The sequence below is a fragment of the Crocodylus siamensis genome, chromosome 2 (genome assembly GCF_052110815.1).
Source record: "Crocodylus siamensis isolate JL-2025a chromosome 2, ASM5211081v1, whole genome shotgun sequence".
NCBI lineage: Eukaryota > Metazoa > Chordata > Crocodylia > Crocodylidae > Crocodylus > Crocodylus siamensis.
This window is the reverse complement of record NC_143396.1, coordinates 224009544-224024586: the sequence shown is the minus strand read 5'-3', so window position 1 is coordinate 224024586 and position 15043 is coordinate 224009544. Positions and strand designations below refer to the sequence as shown.

Here is a 15043-nt window from a genome sequence, read left to right as displayed (position 1 = left end):
TGTTACTCCAGCCCACAGGAGTAACTGGCTTTCACCCACAGGAGTAATTGGCTTTCACAGATAACCACATCCCATCTGCTACATTATAGCTTTGGAAACGTCCTGCACCAAGATGCAGTGGATTCCCTCCTCCGTTACGAATGGGTCACATTGAGCTAGCATATTGGTAGCATGGCAAGATGGCTTTATTTCATGGTAGCTGCATTTTGATCACCAACATTTCATTTTTCATGTAAAAAGTTGTATTTCTAGACCTAGAACTTCACAGGTAGCTTTGCAATGCGAACAGAGTACAAGCAGTACAGTGACATTTGCCCAGCTTTTCAGACAGCAAAAAACCGCTTTCCCTTCTACCTCCTAATTTGATCCCCGGAGATAACTTTCCATACCTCTTTCACTTTTTTCCCGGTTTAAAGTTTTATCTTGCCCTGACCTTCTACAGTTTGAATCCAAAAGAGCCTTTATAATGACTTTGTTATGGGTTGAATTAAACCCCATTGAAACTTGTAGGTTTAACACTTTCACAGAAAGACTGAGCATCTGCTACACCATGAAGTATATGGGTTTTCTTTGGGAATGACATAGACAAAAGCAGGGGCTAGCACACAGATTTGTGGAGTGCTGTGTGTCTGCATTTTTGAAAGAAACACAAGAAAATGTAAGAGAACAAGGTAGAAAAGCAAAGAGCATGGAACAAACACTGGGAACGTAGTCCTGAAAACAGCTGAGACAGTATACTTTTGAGCTAAGTGCTGACTAGAAAGGGCCTGAAAATACAAGGAAAGACATAGTCCTTTGTTTGATTCCTGTTGTGTTTAGACAAGCAGAACTCTACACTGCAACTCAACAGGACTGCACCACAGAAACACGTGAATGCCTCATTTCACCTTCCAGTTGGAATAAATCTGTGGGACTGTGAATTTATGCCTAAACACCTGGATCAAAAGGAGTAACTATTTCACAGAGCTTTGGATCAAGCCCTCAGTACTCATGAAATTAGTTCTCTTGCTGTTCAAAAGCAGGCAATCCAATCTCTGCAACTACTCTTTCTGATTACAATTGCTCTGAAAATATAAGACCCTTTTTCTTCTGTCAAATGTTTTCCTCCATGATCCAGCCTCTTCTTGCTTCATTTGCTTTCGGATCTAGCAATTGTTCTAAGACAGCCACACCAGCATCATTATCTATTTCCTCATCCAGAGCTCTCAAGTCATTTATGATTCTTTCCAACAGTCTGCTAACTAGCACCAGTGGAGATGATGAGGAACATAATCTCTTAAACTGCTTTCATGATATTCCTGTGTAAATCACCCTTCCAGTTCTCACTTGTGATACGTAGCATAGTTTTACACTGAGTTATTTTTGTGCTAACTCAGTGTAAAACTGTGTTGGCAAATCCCTAGTTTCTGGACCAGAAACCTGTAGGCTCTCATGCAGAGTAGGACCTGGACTCCTATTGCTGATGCTGCAGAACATCACTATAGAAAGCATCAAGGTTGCTGCAAATCTGGGAGCATTTTTCTGTAAGGAGCTGACATTTTTTATTATAAGCAGTAGATCTTGAGCACTCACAACACAATCAAGTATTGTGCTGTGAGCTGCAACACTGCTAGGAGTACTATCCTTCACATCTGATGCTAAATAAAGATCTCTTCTGCTTTTTCAGATGGGTTTTCTTGATAGAATGTAAAGAACCCAGGGCAATTTTTTAAAAGAACAAACTGTCACAACTAGACTGCTGCTGGTCCCCAACCTGGCTAGGTTAACACTAGCATGGGTATTTTGGGCTACTCTACAGTCATTCCCATCCAGACTGACATGCAAGGCTTTCTGTTAGCAAGTGCTAAAGTCAGCAACTGCCACATTGAACTCATTGCTCCCTTGATATTTAGCATATCTCCCTGTAACGATTATGGGACACTGGAAGCAAAAAAAGATATGGCAGAAAATCACTGATCCTTTTTTTTAATTACTTTTTTTTTAAGAATCCTAAGAACAGAGTTAACAGATATTCTTTGTTTCTTAGTTATTCATCAAACAAAGCTATTCAAAATGGATTTAGTATCTCAAAATCCTGATAGGTAATTTTAAAGCTCAAAATAAATCTCTAAAGCACATTAAGCAGGTGAATAGGATTCCACCTTCATCTTTTAACCACACCTTATCCTGATTATGGCTAATGACTTCCTCCTAGTCCTCAAGAAAGCCCTAACTTCCTCCCTTGGAGCCCCCTGCATTTAATATGCCTTAAAAGGAAAAAATAGGACCTGTCTGAGTTTTGGTTGAGTAACAGATTTATTGAGTATTAGTAGAAAAATAAAAAGGACAGGAGATCAGGAAGGATTTTGTTTATATTGTTACATGGGGAAACCACCCCAGAAGAAAATGCAGAACATTTACTCACATCTAGTCCTGAGCAAAATTCATGTAATTCATACCTACAACATTACTGCCTGAAGCTTTGGCAACAGCAAACTGAGAAAGACAGAAATTGCTGAAAACATTTCAGGTCCCTCATCCCCATTGCCAACACACCTCTTTTTAACATGTACAGGCACAAGGAACTTTTCCCTTAGGAAACAGCCTAATCCTCAAAAGCTCTTCAGCATCAAGTCTGGCTGGGAGCTGTAGGGGCAGGTGGTGGCAGTGTGCTTGGAGGAAGTCTGTTCCATGGCTAGAGGAAGGAGAAACTAGTTTGAGATTCCCTGAGGGAGTCAGACATGCTCCATCCAGCCTCCCACTGAGCTCGTAACTTCCCCTGTCGCTTTGCTGTGTGTGCAGTTATTTCAATTCCCAGAAGTAAACAGGACTTCAGTACACATTTAAATATTTTCCTGCACCAGGGCCTATGCAAGAAGTGCCATGGCAGTTCCAAATCCAGTCCCACATGGTATGGCCAGATCAGCCACTGTGAATTCATGTGGTAACTCTGCAATAACTGGTCACTAGTATATATGGACCGGGCTCTTATCTCTGTAGAACCAGACAGTCTCACATACACTCCTGAATACCCCTCACAACAGCAGTTCTCCCAGTAGAAACTGAATGTCTGTAACTGGCCAATGACAAAACCAGCTTGCTACAATTAGTCATGGTTGGGACACTTTCAGAAAGAAGTTTCATGGTTAATGATCAATTCTGAGGCTTATTAAAAAGAATAAGGCAGAGTTAGTGGCAGATATATTGTATTAAGTTGTATACCACATGCATCCTTTCGCTGAAAATTAGCCATCCCATATTGGGGTCGTCTCTTAAGCAAGGAACCTGATCCCTGCTCTAGAATGAAAGCAATGGGACACTGGAATGGTGGCAGAGGGCTGTGCTCAGCACAGACTCATCCAGGACTGAAGGGTTCAGCTGCATGGAGCAGGAGCAGAGTCCTTCGTCTGTCACTCCCCACCCCTGCTGCAGGGCCCAAGTTTAACCCTCTCACAACCGCTGCCAAATTGGCAGTAATGGTTGGCTGAGCAATAGGGGGAGGAGGAGTACCAGTGAAGACAGAACTCTGCCTCTGCTCCATGCAGCTGGAGGGTTTGGTCTCTGGCTGAACCACTGCCACTGCAGGTAAGACTTTGGGGACATCTTTTCTATTCATTCCACCGTCCCAAAACACAGGGCATGTCTTATGCAGGGCAATGTGACATGCAAATAAATATGGAATTTGCATTTACAGTAACAAGCTAATGATCTGTGGAACACTAGAAACCAGCTCCTATTAGATATGTGCAGCCCTGGGACCGTAATGTCCTTTCCTCTGATGTCATGTCATGACCCTCCCTCCCCAGATGGTATTCTCCCCTTCAGGACTTGGTCATTGCTCCTTTCCCTGCCATGCTTGCCAGAATCCTCTTCCTAAATACTTTGACCTGAACACAGCTCCCATCATTCTCCTACACATGGCAAGGTTTTTAAAAAATAACTATTAGAGACAGCCATCTGCTGTGGTACACTTAACTGCCCACATACATGAATACTGGTAGTCAACTGAGGACATTGCAAACCACAGGCACTCCATCCTTTTCTCTTACCTGAACTTGTAACCTTGCCTTTCTGGCTGCCTTTTCCCTTTCTGTTCCGTTCTATACAGTACAGCTAAAGCCATCCTGTTTGCCTGAAACTTGTTACACACACTAACACAAGCTATTGCAACCATCAGGTGAGCATCCTCTGCCGTACTGCAATCAAGCTCCTTGTCTTCAACTTCAAAGCTTTACATCATGAAGTACCTACCCATACATCATCCCTTATCAGAGCCAAAAGTACGTAAATCCCCTCATGTCATAATACTGCATGCTGCCAACTCCATAAAGCCACACTTTTTCAATGTTGAGTTTATGCATGGAAAAATCTTTTCTGCATCATTCAACTTCATACTCCTTTAGGTCCCTTCCTTCAGCTAGCCTTCTCCCATTAATCTTCCCCATCTAGCCTCATGCCCTTTTACCTATAACCATATCACAGGTTATCATCAAAATACAAATGGAAACTAGTAAGGGGGAATTCTTGGAACCAAGACAACGTACACCAAACGTAATCACTCACATGATTTTCAGTTAATGTTTTACATTTCATTTCCCTCACTCCTTGTCTGTATTCCATCTGTCTAGGTCCTTGGGGCAAGGGTAATGTTTTATGCATGTCTATAATGAACCATGCACACAAGTGGGGTTATGTATGTAATATAAAATATATAATAGCAAAAGTGAGTACAGCATTTGAGCATTATCCTTTAGCAGAACATGCTACATTTCAGTTAGGGTGGCAAAGTTTCTTTCGCTGAAAGTGGAAATGTGCTCTGACACCCCCCGCCCCACTATCCCTGACACCCCAGTAGATGTACCCCTAGCTAAAAATACCCACTAGCTCAGATAATTTGCCTCTTCAGTGAGGCTATTGACTCTCTGTTTCTAGCAAGTGAGTAAGCAGGGGAGCAAAGTCCTCAGGATACAGTTCGATAGATGATGAAAGAACTTTAATATGCAACTGAAATTCTCTATTCCAAAATAACCACTTTAAACCTGTTAATTATACACACCAAGCAGACTGAGACCTCCAGAATAGGAATCCAGTTGTTTATCAGTGAAAGCCAAGCCTCTAAAAATCTGGCTCCCCACTACACATGCTTTGTGTTGGTTAAATTAGCTTCAGGAAGAGAATCAAAATTAATTAAAACCACATGGAGATCCTCTCCCCCTCCCTTTATCCCCCACCAGGAGACAGAGGCCAGTTCAGTCTAATTTAGTCCAGTGTTTTTGTTTCCTAAAGTCTCAATCTTGGGCTGAGTCCATTAATAAGATGCAGCTGATTTTAATCTAGATGAACTCAAGACTTTTCTCTTCTTTGGTTTTAAAAAGATTACAAATTGTGTGTTATATAAATAGAGGGAAAAGAAAAAAAGGTACCAGAATGAGTAAAGAATCTGCTGTCCATTAGCCAACCTGCTGAACAAGCCCATGAGCCAAATAAAGATAAGAACTTCAAGTGGTATGTGCTGGGGGGGAGGAGGGGCAAAATGAATATACATACAGCCCAATACCCTGGTGCTCAGGCACTCTGGTGATAGAAGCTGCAACTATGTCTATAACCACCAACATGATGTTAAGAACACAAAAAAGGCATTTTTGCAGTTATCCTCACATATCCCCATTGTAGCTTCTCATAATGTTTATGTACCATGTTTTTTAATTAAAAACACACTAGGCAACTCCTGCATGAAACTATGCTGAGAGAATTAAGGTCTACATTAAAGAGTCCATATCAGTCAATTAGGATGAGATACCTCACCAAGATTTTTTAAAGATTTAAAGGTAGAGAACTGGGTGACTCAAAATTGGTTTGAGAGTTGACATTCAAAACAGGTTGGTAGTGACTTCTCATGTCTGTGTAGTGGTCAACATGAAATGAATCTGTGGTGTTAGACTAACTCCTATCAGAGAGGTGATAATATAAAAAGGCTAGCTTTGTTGAGGCTGAATGACTTTCTTATAGGCAGCAGAAAGGGTAGGAGACTCTCTCATAATCATTCAGGACAGTTTTGAGTCACATTGGTGTGTGAGGAGAATGTCCTATACCAGACAGTTCAGAGTAGATGAACAAAAACAAAGGAGGACTGACTATAATGCAATGCTATGGACTATGATATTTCCAAGAAAGCTAGTCTGTAGCAGCTCTGTGTGTTGATTAAAAAAAGTAAACCAGACACTTTAAGAGGTATAGAAAAGAAATTCCTTCTGGTTTAATGTAATAGTAGGTATCAGATGCATAGAGGCTTGAAGACATGATAAAGAATGCTAGAAAGTCGCTCACTTTTAACATTGTTTTTCATGAATATACTAATGTTAACATACATGTAGATAAAAGTATATACATACACCACATACTTACTATACGGTAAGTACTATGGCATTTCAGTGTTTGTAGTCCTGCCTTAAATTAAAATGATATTTAAAGACATATATATGGATGCCCTAACAGTGAATGTTTGTATCAGGTTTGGATGTCTTTTTCATTATAACTGTAATTCTGCATTTCCTGAACTTAATGCTTCTTTGTATCCATTAGAACTAGAAAATCTCGGTAAGGTATTTGACTGATTGACTGATATGGACTCTTTAATATACACCTTAATTCTCTCAACATAGTTTCATGTGGGAGTTGCCTAGTATGATTGTAATTAAAAAACATGGTACATAAACACTATAAGAGGCTATGATGGGGATATTTTGAATCATCTGAGTTTGATCGTATCAACATTTAATTATCTTTGAAAAAAAATTACTTTTAAGACCAGCTTCAACAGAATGCTCTGGCTGTTTTATGTCACTTGGGAGCAGCACAAAGCAGACATAGGATACTGGGCAGTTAAATGAGATTTACAGCTGCTTTGTATCACTAGAGCTGTGTAAAGCAGCCATTGTTAACCCCTGCTTCCCCCCCCTCCCGTCCTCCACATACCATTGGGCAAACCCATCCCGCAAATTCCCTATTCCTCCCGCATCACTACAGCTTCCTGCACACACACAAACTCTCCATTTATTTTCCTAAGCCTGTATCCTCCAAAACAGAGACGCACCGCACCCATTTCTCCCTTCACATCCTCCACAGTTCTCTGTGCTCACATATGCCCCAGTTTACCTCTTGTTCCTGTCTTTTCTGCTAAATAGAACTAGTCGATGTCTGTTTTTAAAAAGGAGTATTTAAGGTTAATGGCAACTTCTACCAATATTTTTCATATGGTAAAGTTTACCAGTTAGCACAGTCTGATACATAAAGGGTTCTCCCTTAGAGAAATTCATGCAGAATTGCCCTTTTTCCAAACAGCCACTGTCTCCACACTGTTCCTATGGGAGTGGAGCCAATTTGTCAGAAGAAATAAATGGATGCTTGCTTGCTAAGGACAACTGACAGTTATAATCCTGCAACTGTATAGGGAATCTCTCTGGATAAAAGACCAGCAACCATTGTGAAAGAAGTCAGCTCTGTACTGAATTCTCCATAATAGATTATTACTATTCAAGCCCAGATGAAAGAGAAGATTAGTTTTGAAACTTATTGGGAACAATTATCTTATCGATAAAAATAGTTCTTCAAATATAGCCCATACACAAAACTGCAGTGAATTTTAATTGTATCCAGTAAATCTCAAGAATCTGCTTTAAATCCTCCAGATGACTTTTAAAAAATTGTCAGTGGGTGGCAAACTTAAAGGAGTCTTTTAAAAATTATTTTCAACTCAAAAAACAAATTAGTGGAGTTGGTTAGTAATTCTCTGAAAATTCATTTTGAAGTTATACACATTTTGTGAAGAATGTGTCATACTTTTCATACATGAAAAAGTTACATACATAATTATAAATATCAGTACTACCTTAACAATGTTTCTGCAACAGACACCTTTATAATGTATTAGAGGTGCTGGTAAAAACAATGAACACATTAGGAGATATATACACATGCAAGAATTATATCCATAACTGTTGCATACAAATACTTTTAATGCATCTCTATCACAATGGTAATGCACATGGATGTACAACAGTAATTTTCACTCTGTTCTGAGGAAATGCAAGTACTCCAAAAATGCAAGTGCACAAGTGCGTGCTTGTGTGTGTGTAAAAAACTTTTTCTCAATTTGACTGTTAAAGAGTATCTTTAACTGTGTGTGGGTGGCTGTGGGAAAGGTGGACAGCTGGCTGAAAGTCTACCACAAAAGGAATCTTGTCCCATTTCCTGCCTGGGTTTCATTCACTAATGAGTATTGCTCTGGGTCATTCTCAAGATTTCTTCATCTGTTGTTGTCTTGTCTGTAACAAGGGGCACCGTGGCAGTTGAACTGCTGTCAGTTTGTCTTGAGAGTTTATTCCGCTGTATCTCATCACTGCAGCTGTGTGGGATTCCTAGTGTCTGGCTGTAAGCAATGCCATATCTCATGTGTATTTTTGGATGAAAATTAAATCTAGTCTAAGGTCAGATGCTATCTGTTTTTAGTTTCTTGTAAAAAGTGCATATCTCAACATATAATAAGTAAGATAAGGATTTATCTCTGGTCATCCTAAATGTAATTTTGTTGGCTAGGATAATGTTAATAATGTGCAATATTCACTTCTTCCTTTTCTTCTGGAACACTACAGATTCCAACCACAGATCCCTACCAATATACACAGATTCTGATGTAACTGTATTATACCTGCAGACAATACATTCCTGTAATTTGTTTGTGGATATGAAGCCACTGGTCCTTTAGGAAAGGCCATTTGATTTACAGCAGAATGCTTTTATTCATTAGACTGATTCTTTAATCAGATCAGTTCATCTTCACTAAATAGTGCAACTAAAATGTTAACAGATTTACCCTTTTTTCTTCTGAGATTCATTTCTAAAATACTTCTCCACCTCTACAGGCAGATTATAGACGGAAACTTCAGAGCATGTTATTTTATGAACTGATCTATTTCCTTTTCTAGAATCCCAGTTTTAAAAGGCTGTGCCAGGATTTTACTTAAGGATGAAGCCCAATTTTGTGCTGAATTCTCCATGCACAGGAAAGGGCACTGCAAGGTTCTCCATTGTGCCTGTATTTAGAGAGAATGAGTTTGTCAAAACATCACAGAGTAGCTTAGTTACTAAACAAAACCTGTCTTCTCAGAATACTGTGTGTACATCTAGGGAAAAATACCTAATAATTTGTATAAAAATGGCAATGAAATATCAATCCTCTTCTTATGTACACACAACATAAATAAGTCTTTTCAAGACTGTTCTCCCTCCAGTGGTATTAACTAGGGCTGTGCAAAGCTTCAGTCCCTGATTTGATTTGGTGGAGATTTGGCACAATTCGGTGGCTGAATCTCCAAATCTGAATTGAATCAGGAGACCCTTTAATCTCTGAGAATCAAATCAGAACCCTCCAAATTGACTTGGAGAGTTTTGACGATCCGGACATAGACACAGCTTTAAATGTTTTTTCTACATACCTCAAGGTACCAGGCAGCTCATGAATGTGGCACCGCTGGGGTGGATGGAGTGTCCCACAAGAGTTTCATAGTTTGTAGGGTCAGAAGGGACTTGAGCAGATCATTGAGTCCGACCCCCTGCCATGGCAGGAAAGAATACTGGGGTCAAACGACCCCAGCAAGGTGTTCATCAAAGTGTGGGGGGACTCCCCAGCATACTAAGCAGCAGATCCAAAAGTGGACCAACTGGTGCCTCCTGGGTCTGGGGGGGGGGGGCACCCAGGGTCCCCCTGTGGCTAATCACCGAGCTGTGTTTATAGCTGAATCGCTGATTCTCCGAATCAGCACTGAATCTTCAGATTTGGGTTTGGCCAAATTGAACTGGGGACCATGATCTGAATCAATGAATCAAATCGTTGTCCCTGATTCAAGCTGAATCCAAATTGAATACAGCCGTTTTGTACACCCCTAGTATTTATACCTATGAGGTGGGGAAAAAAAATCTCCCACTAGAAGCACCTTTAAAACTGGACTTTCCAATATCTGATCACCTGATATATGAGATTGTTATAAGTCTCATTTAATATAAAGAGATACTTTTCTCTAGAAGGTAAGGTACAGTTTTGCCACTTTTTTCTGAATCTCTTCCAGGTAAATAAATTGAGGCTTAAAGAAGTTTCTCTTGCTCTTCAACATAATAGAAGCAGTTTGCATGAAGAATGTACTTCAATATTCACCAAAAATACCAACAGGCTTATAAAAATGAAAAGCAGGTCTCCTGTTCTTCAGTTCTGCAGTGCTAAAATGACACTTCGTTATATACCACAACTACTCCATGAATGTATTCAGAACTTTATCTACTGAGTGTTGACAATGAATATATACTAATTCCTACTTTCATTCCCTGTGCTGAGCTAACACATCTATTTCAATTGAGCACTTCCAGTATAATTGTTTATTAAGTCCCCATTACAGAACAACCAAAGAACAAGTGTAAAATTTCAAGTAAAGGCATGAGTGAAGGCATGCATTAAAGACTGCACTATTGACAAAAGAGGGCATAATTTAGCCCAAACAAATTATTATTGGTGGTGATATCTGAGGAGGAAAGTAGCCAGCTCGCCTTTCAGAAATGAAGAACAATTTTGCAGGGCTCTAATTACAATCCCCTCCAAAACCTTCCTTCTCCAAACCCCCACAAACTTTAAAGGGAGTGCCTTGTAGTTAATTGGCTGAGACAATAAATGTGGAACTCCATCATGCTATTTCAGAACTACTTTTAAGAGAAGAACCACACACTAAGCTTCTAGTAATGTAAAAAACCTGAGTCAAGACAGACCCTTCCTCCCTGCTCTCCATCTGGGTTTCCAATGTTCTACTTGCACTTTTAGATTTAACATATGAAGCAAAGAATCATTTCTTTCCAGAAGGCTAACTCCTTCGGTGGGTGGTCTCTGTTCATTTTATTCTTTGATTTTATTTTCCAGGACATTAAGCATTTTTTTCCATGTTCTGTGTTGAACACTGTGGTTTTACTTTTGAACCACAATGCCGAGAATACAAGATGGTGCATTTATTTCATTTTGCCAGCTCTTAACCAGGTTCTACATGTACACAGATCACCTCTGTAAACACATTAGCAGCATAAGAGAGCTTTATAATTTGTGCTTGGTTGTAATTCTCATGCTTTCATTAGTGTTGTATACTATAAACATATCCTGATCCTTTATAAAGTATTCTTTACACTGGATCCTCTCAACTATGTACCATTCCAATACCTATTCAATCCACTCCTAATAATGCCTTTTTCTTTTGTTAGATGATTGTCTAATGAACTCAATACATTTGTTCAGGTTAAATGCCTGCATTAGGTAAGGAATAGAGATCAACAAGAGCCACTTCCACGTAGTCATCTCTGGTAACATCTCTGACAGCCAGGAGTTCCTGAATAGACACAAACACCAAAGCACACAAAGATAAAGATATGGACACCATTTTTGTCATACGAAAGAAAGGTACAGAATACTAATATGCTTTTCTCATTAACATTCTTGACTACCAACTAACCTGCTAAATCATTATAAACTTTAGCAAGCAGTCTCCCCAGATGCATATACATGACTCAGAGGTTGGAGCAAATGCATTCCTGGACCTGCAGGATGGATATAAGACAACAGTGAAATTTTGAGCCTATACACAGGTGTGTCATGTGAATAACAAAGTGGAATTTTGCAGCCTATGCATTGGGTAGCCTATGAAAGATACAAGGCAGTTAATCAGTAGGCCTTCACACCTAGTTATTATGACACACAATGTACATAAATAAGATTGCAATACTTTGTGTGTGTCTAGTATTTTGCATACCAAGGCATCAGAGTAGATCTTACTTATGAATTAACCTGCTCTATAAATAGGCTGGATCCTGACCCAAACTCCTCTTTGGGAGTACTGGATACTCAGAGACAATAGAAGGGATTTAAACCTTTCTCTACTGCCCTTACCCACCTTACGAGATAAGGTAACTGGACTAGATAAACCCAAGGCAAGACTAAGGCATAGGCACAAAAGGTGCCCTGGCTTATCTAGTCATGTGATGACATTTGACCCTTGATTTTCATTTAATAATATAAAGTACGCTTTTATCCTTTATGGTTGCAAAGAAAACATAACTTGAGTGTAACTGATGATGAAGTGATTGCCTGAGTCTGCCAGGAGCCTGAAACAACACCTCTGAGACTGGTGAACTACCTCATGCCTCTTGGTTGTATATTAGCTCCAAGACTCTGCAGGGAGGTAAAGTCTCCTGCCACCAACTCACCAAAGGACTCTGTAAGTGTGGCAGGAGAAAAAGAGCATTGTGGGCTGCCTCATTCACTCCTGATTTGGGGGTAAGTACTGGGACATGCCTATTCTACAGTCCCTGTCATTCTGAGTAAGGAATGAAGTTCCCTGACATTGTAAATAGTGGGCAGGCCTATGGAAGCCGAGTGTGGAAGGACAACATGGCAGAAAAACGTGGGAGCGTAAAATTCCACATTACCTTAATATGGCTCTCGATAAGCCATTGGCATTGAGGTACCTGAATCAGAGCTTTGATGTGACCTGGCTTACTCTCCAGATAAATAGTGTTCATGCACTTTAACCTCTAAACTATCCATTTTTTCCCATCTAATACTGCTGGAAGATTATGCTGAAGTGCCCTGTATTTCCTGGCATTTAAAGTCAGGGTAGCCAAGGGCAATAAAGACTCCTTCCTCTCCAGCCTGATAGCAGAGTTCTTCCTTCCTTTTGTTCAGATTAAGAACAAACACAGAGCAGAACAATAATAGTGGGTGCATTATTATGAGGCTCTTTGGGTACACAGCCCTGGTCAGCATAATTTTGCACTTGGATTTGTTTTGAAGGAAACAACAAATGGTTCTTGCAGTTGGTGTTTCAGGGTCATTACCTCTACTTTATTTTAAATTACCAGCAATACACATTACTATGTAAAGGCTGGCTGACATGGGACCAATCAATTGAGGTCCTGGACCCTAAAAGCAGAGGCAAGGTAAACCACCAGGTTATGGTGCAAACGACAATAGAAGACAGCTTAAGCAAGCTCTCTCTGAACTGGCTTAACCACTGCTTCATAACATCAGGCACTTAGAGATCTTCTTCCCTACCAAAGAAGCACATGGGGCCGACAGTTTAGATTTGGGACCTATCTCACAACAAAATGTTCAGCAATTTAGACACATTGCCTTAATCTGTGTTAGCAGCAGTCCCTTTCCCATCATACTGCCTTACTGATGGATGAAAGGACATTACAGTCATTCTCTTTTCCTTGTATAAGGTATGGCAGGGATGTCAGGCATTCGGCCCTTGGGCTGAACCCAACCTACGAAGCTGTTCTATCTGGATCCCTGGGCAACAGGTGGGCAATTAGAAGTCGGGAGGGAGTGGGGGGGGCTTGCCAAGGGATGAGTGCTCTACTACAGAATCTGGGACCCTTGAGCATATTGATTGTTGATGGGCATGGGAATGGGCAGCAGAGCGGTGAGTAAGGGTCAATATAGCCCCAGTTGTCATCCAGCCGTTTTGTCCATTGATACCACCATGGCCGCTTTGGCCACCAGCCCTACTCCTTGCTGGAGCTGCTGCTGCTTGTTGCCCCATGTGAGAGTTAGAGGCTGCTGCTGCAACATGCCCTTGGCTGGGAACACTGTGGCCTGGGATGGCTCTAGCCTGAAAGGAACCAGGTAGATCCAGCCCAGGGCACAAGGTAAGCTTTACACCCCTGAGGTATGGGAACAAAATCCTTGTCCTCTGGTTTGTGTGGAGCTGGGGAAGAGCCTTCATCACATGATCCTACTATTTTGCATTCTGGAAAAGTTATGCTGGCCTTGGACAAGCAATTACATTTATTACTTTTGGCAAGAAAGTAAGATACTATTTCAGTGTTTTTACATTATCGTTGGTGACCATGGCAAAGACAGGTGAGTGTGTCCTGTGCCTGGGTTGGTAAATTTTCACAGTAATTTTCCAAGACTAATCTGGTAAATTCTCCCTCCTGTTTCGCCAACATTCAGGAAGTGGCTTCCAAATCCCAGGATTACCCAGGTAGAGGTAGCAGGGTCCCCAATCAGTTGTGCATCAGTTGATTCCCAATTTTCCACCCTCCCATCTGCTTCAGTATTTGTCACTGCTTACTCTAAACAGTGCTCCTCTAAACACAGTCACGTCTCAACTACACATCTGGCTGAATATCTGTCATATTCTATGTATTTAGAAACAGGATTTTATAGCAAACATCCTATTCTGCCAACTAAATATCTACTAAGCTGTATCTGGATTAATACACACGTTTACTTATTTCAGAAGTCTATGCAGGTGTAACTTTAAATATTTACCATGGTGAAAATGTTTCATTAGAGTTTTTGGATCAAAATAATAGGGGTGTGTGAAACGGGCCGTATTCGATTCGGATTCGGCCTGAATTGGGAACAGCGATTCAATTCATTGATTTAGATCACTGTCCCCAATTCCATTCGGCCGAATCTGAAGATTCGATGCTGATTCAGAGAATCAATGATTCAGCCATAGACACAGTTTTACATGTTTTTACATATTTTGAGGTATCAGGCATGGCTTGTGAAGTACTTCCGGGTCTGTCGGGGAGTGCGTGTGCGTGTGTGTGTGTGTGTGTGAGTGTGAGTGTGTGTGGGGGGGGGGGCCCTGTGGCCTCCCTCCCTCTCTCCAGCTTGGCGATTGGCCACAGGGGGACCCTGGGTGCCCCTCCAGACCCAGGAAGCACCAGTCGCCAAGATGGGGGGGTAGGGGGGCCCTCAACATGCTCCCCAGTGGACCTGGAAGTGCTTCTGGTCCACTTCTGGATCTGTTGCTGAGTGCACTGGGGAGCCCCCCACACTCCTGTGGGATGCTCCATCTGCCCCAGAAGCACAGCATTCACAAGCTGCCTGGTACCATGAGGTATGTAGGAAAAACATTTAAAGCTGTGTCTATGTCCGAATCTCCGAATCTTTCTGAATCAATTCAGAGGGTTCTGATTCAATTCAGAGAGATAAAAGGGTCTCCTGATTCAATTTGGA

General features: G+C 41.0%; 1 protein-coding gene across 2 annotated transcripts in view; it reads right to left on the bottom strand.

The window, feature by feature from the left end:
* The window catches only part of RAD51B (RAD51 paralog B), a 665539-nt gene that overhangs the window by 156950 nt on the left and 493546 nt on the right, over positions 1-15043 (bottom strand). The window contains exon 16 of one of the 2 annotated variants that reach the window (XM_090033201.1): positions 7918-11396. The exons of the other annotated variant lie outside the window; for it this stretch is intronic. The gene's annotated coding sequence lies outside the window, so the exon portion shown is untranslated. Of the gene's footprint in view, positions 1-7917; positions 11397-15043 lie in introns of those variants that run through there. 2 annotated transcript variants of the gene reach the window in all.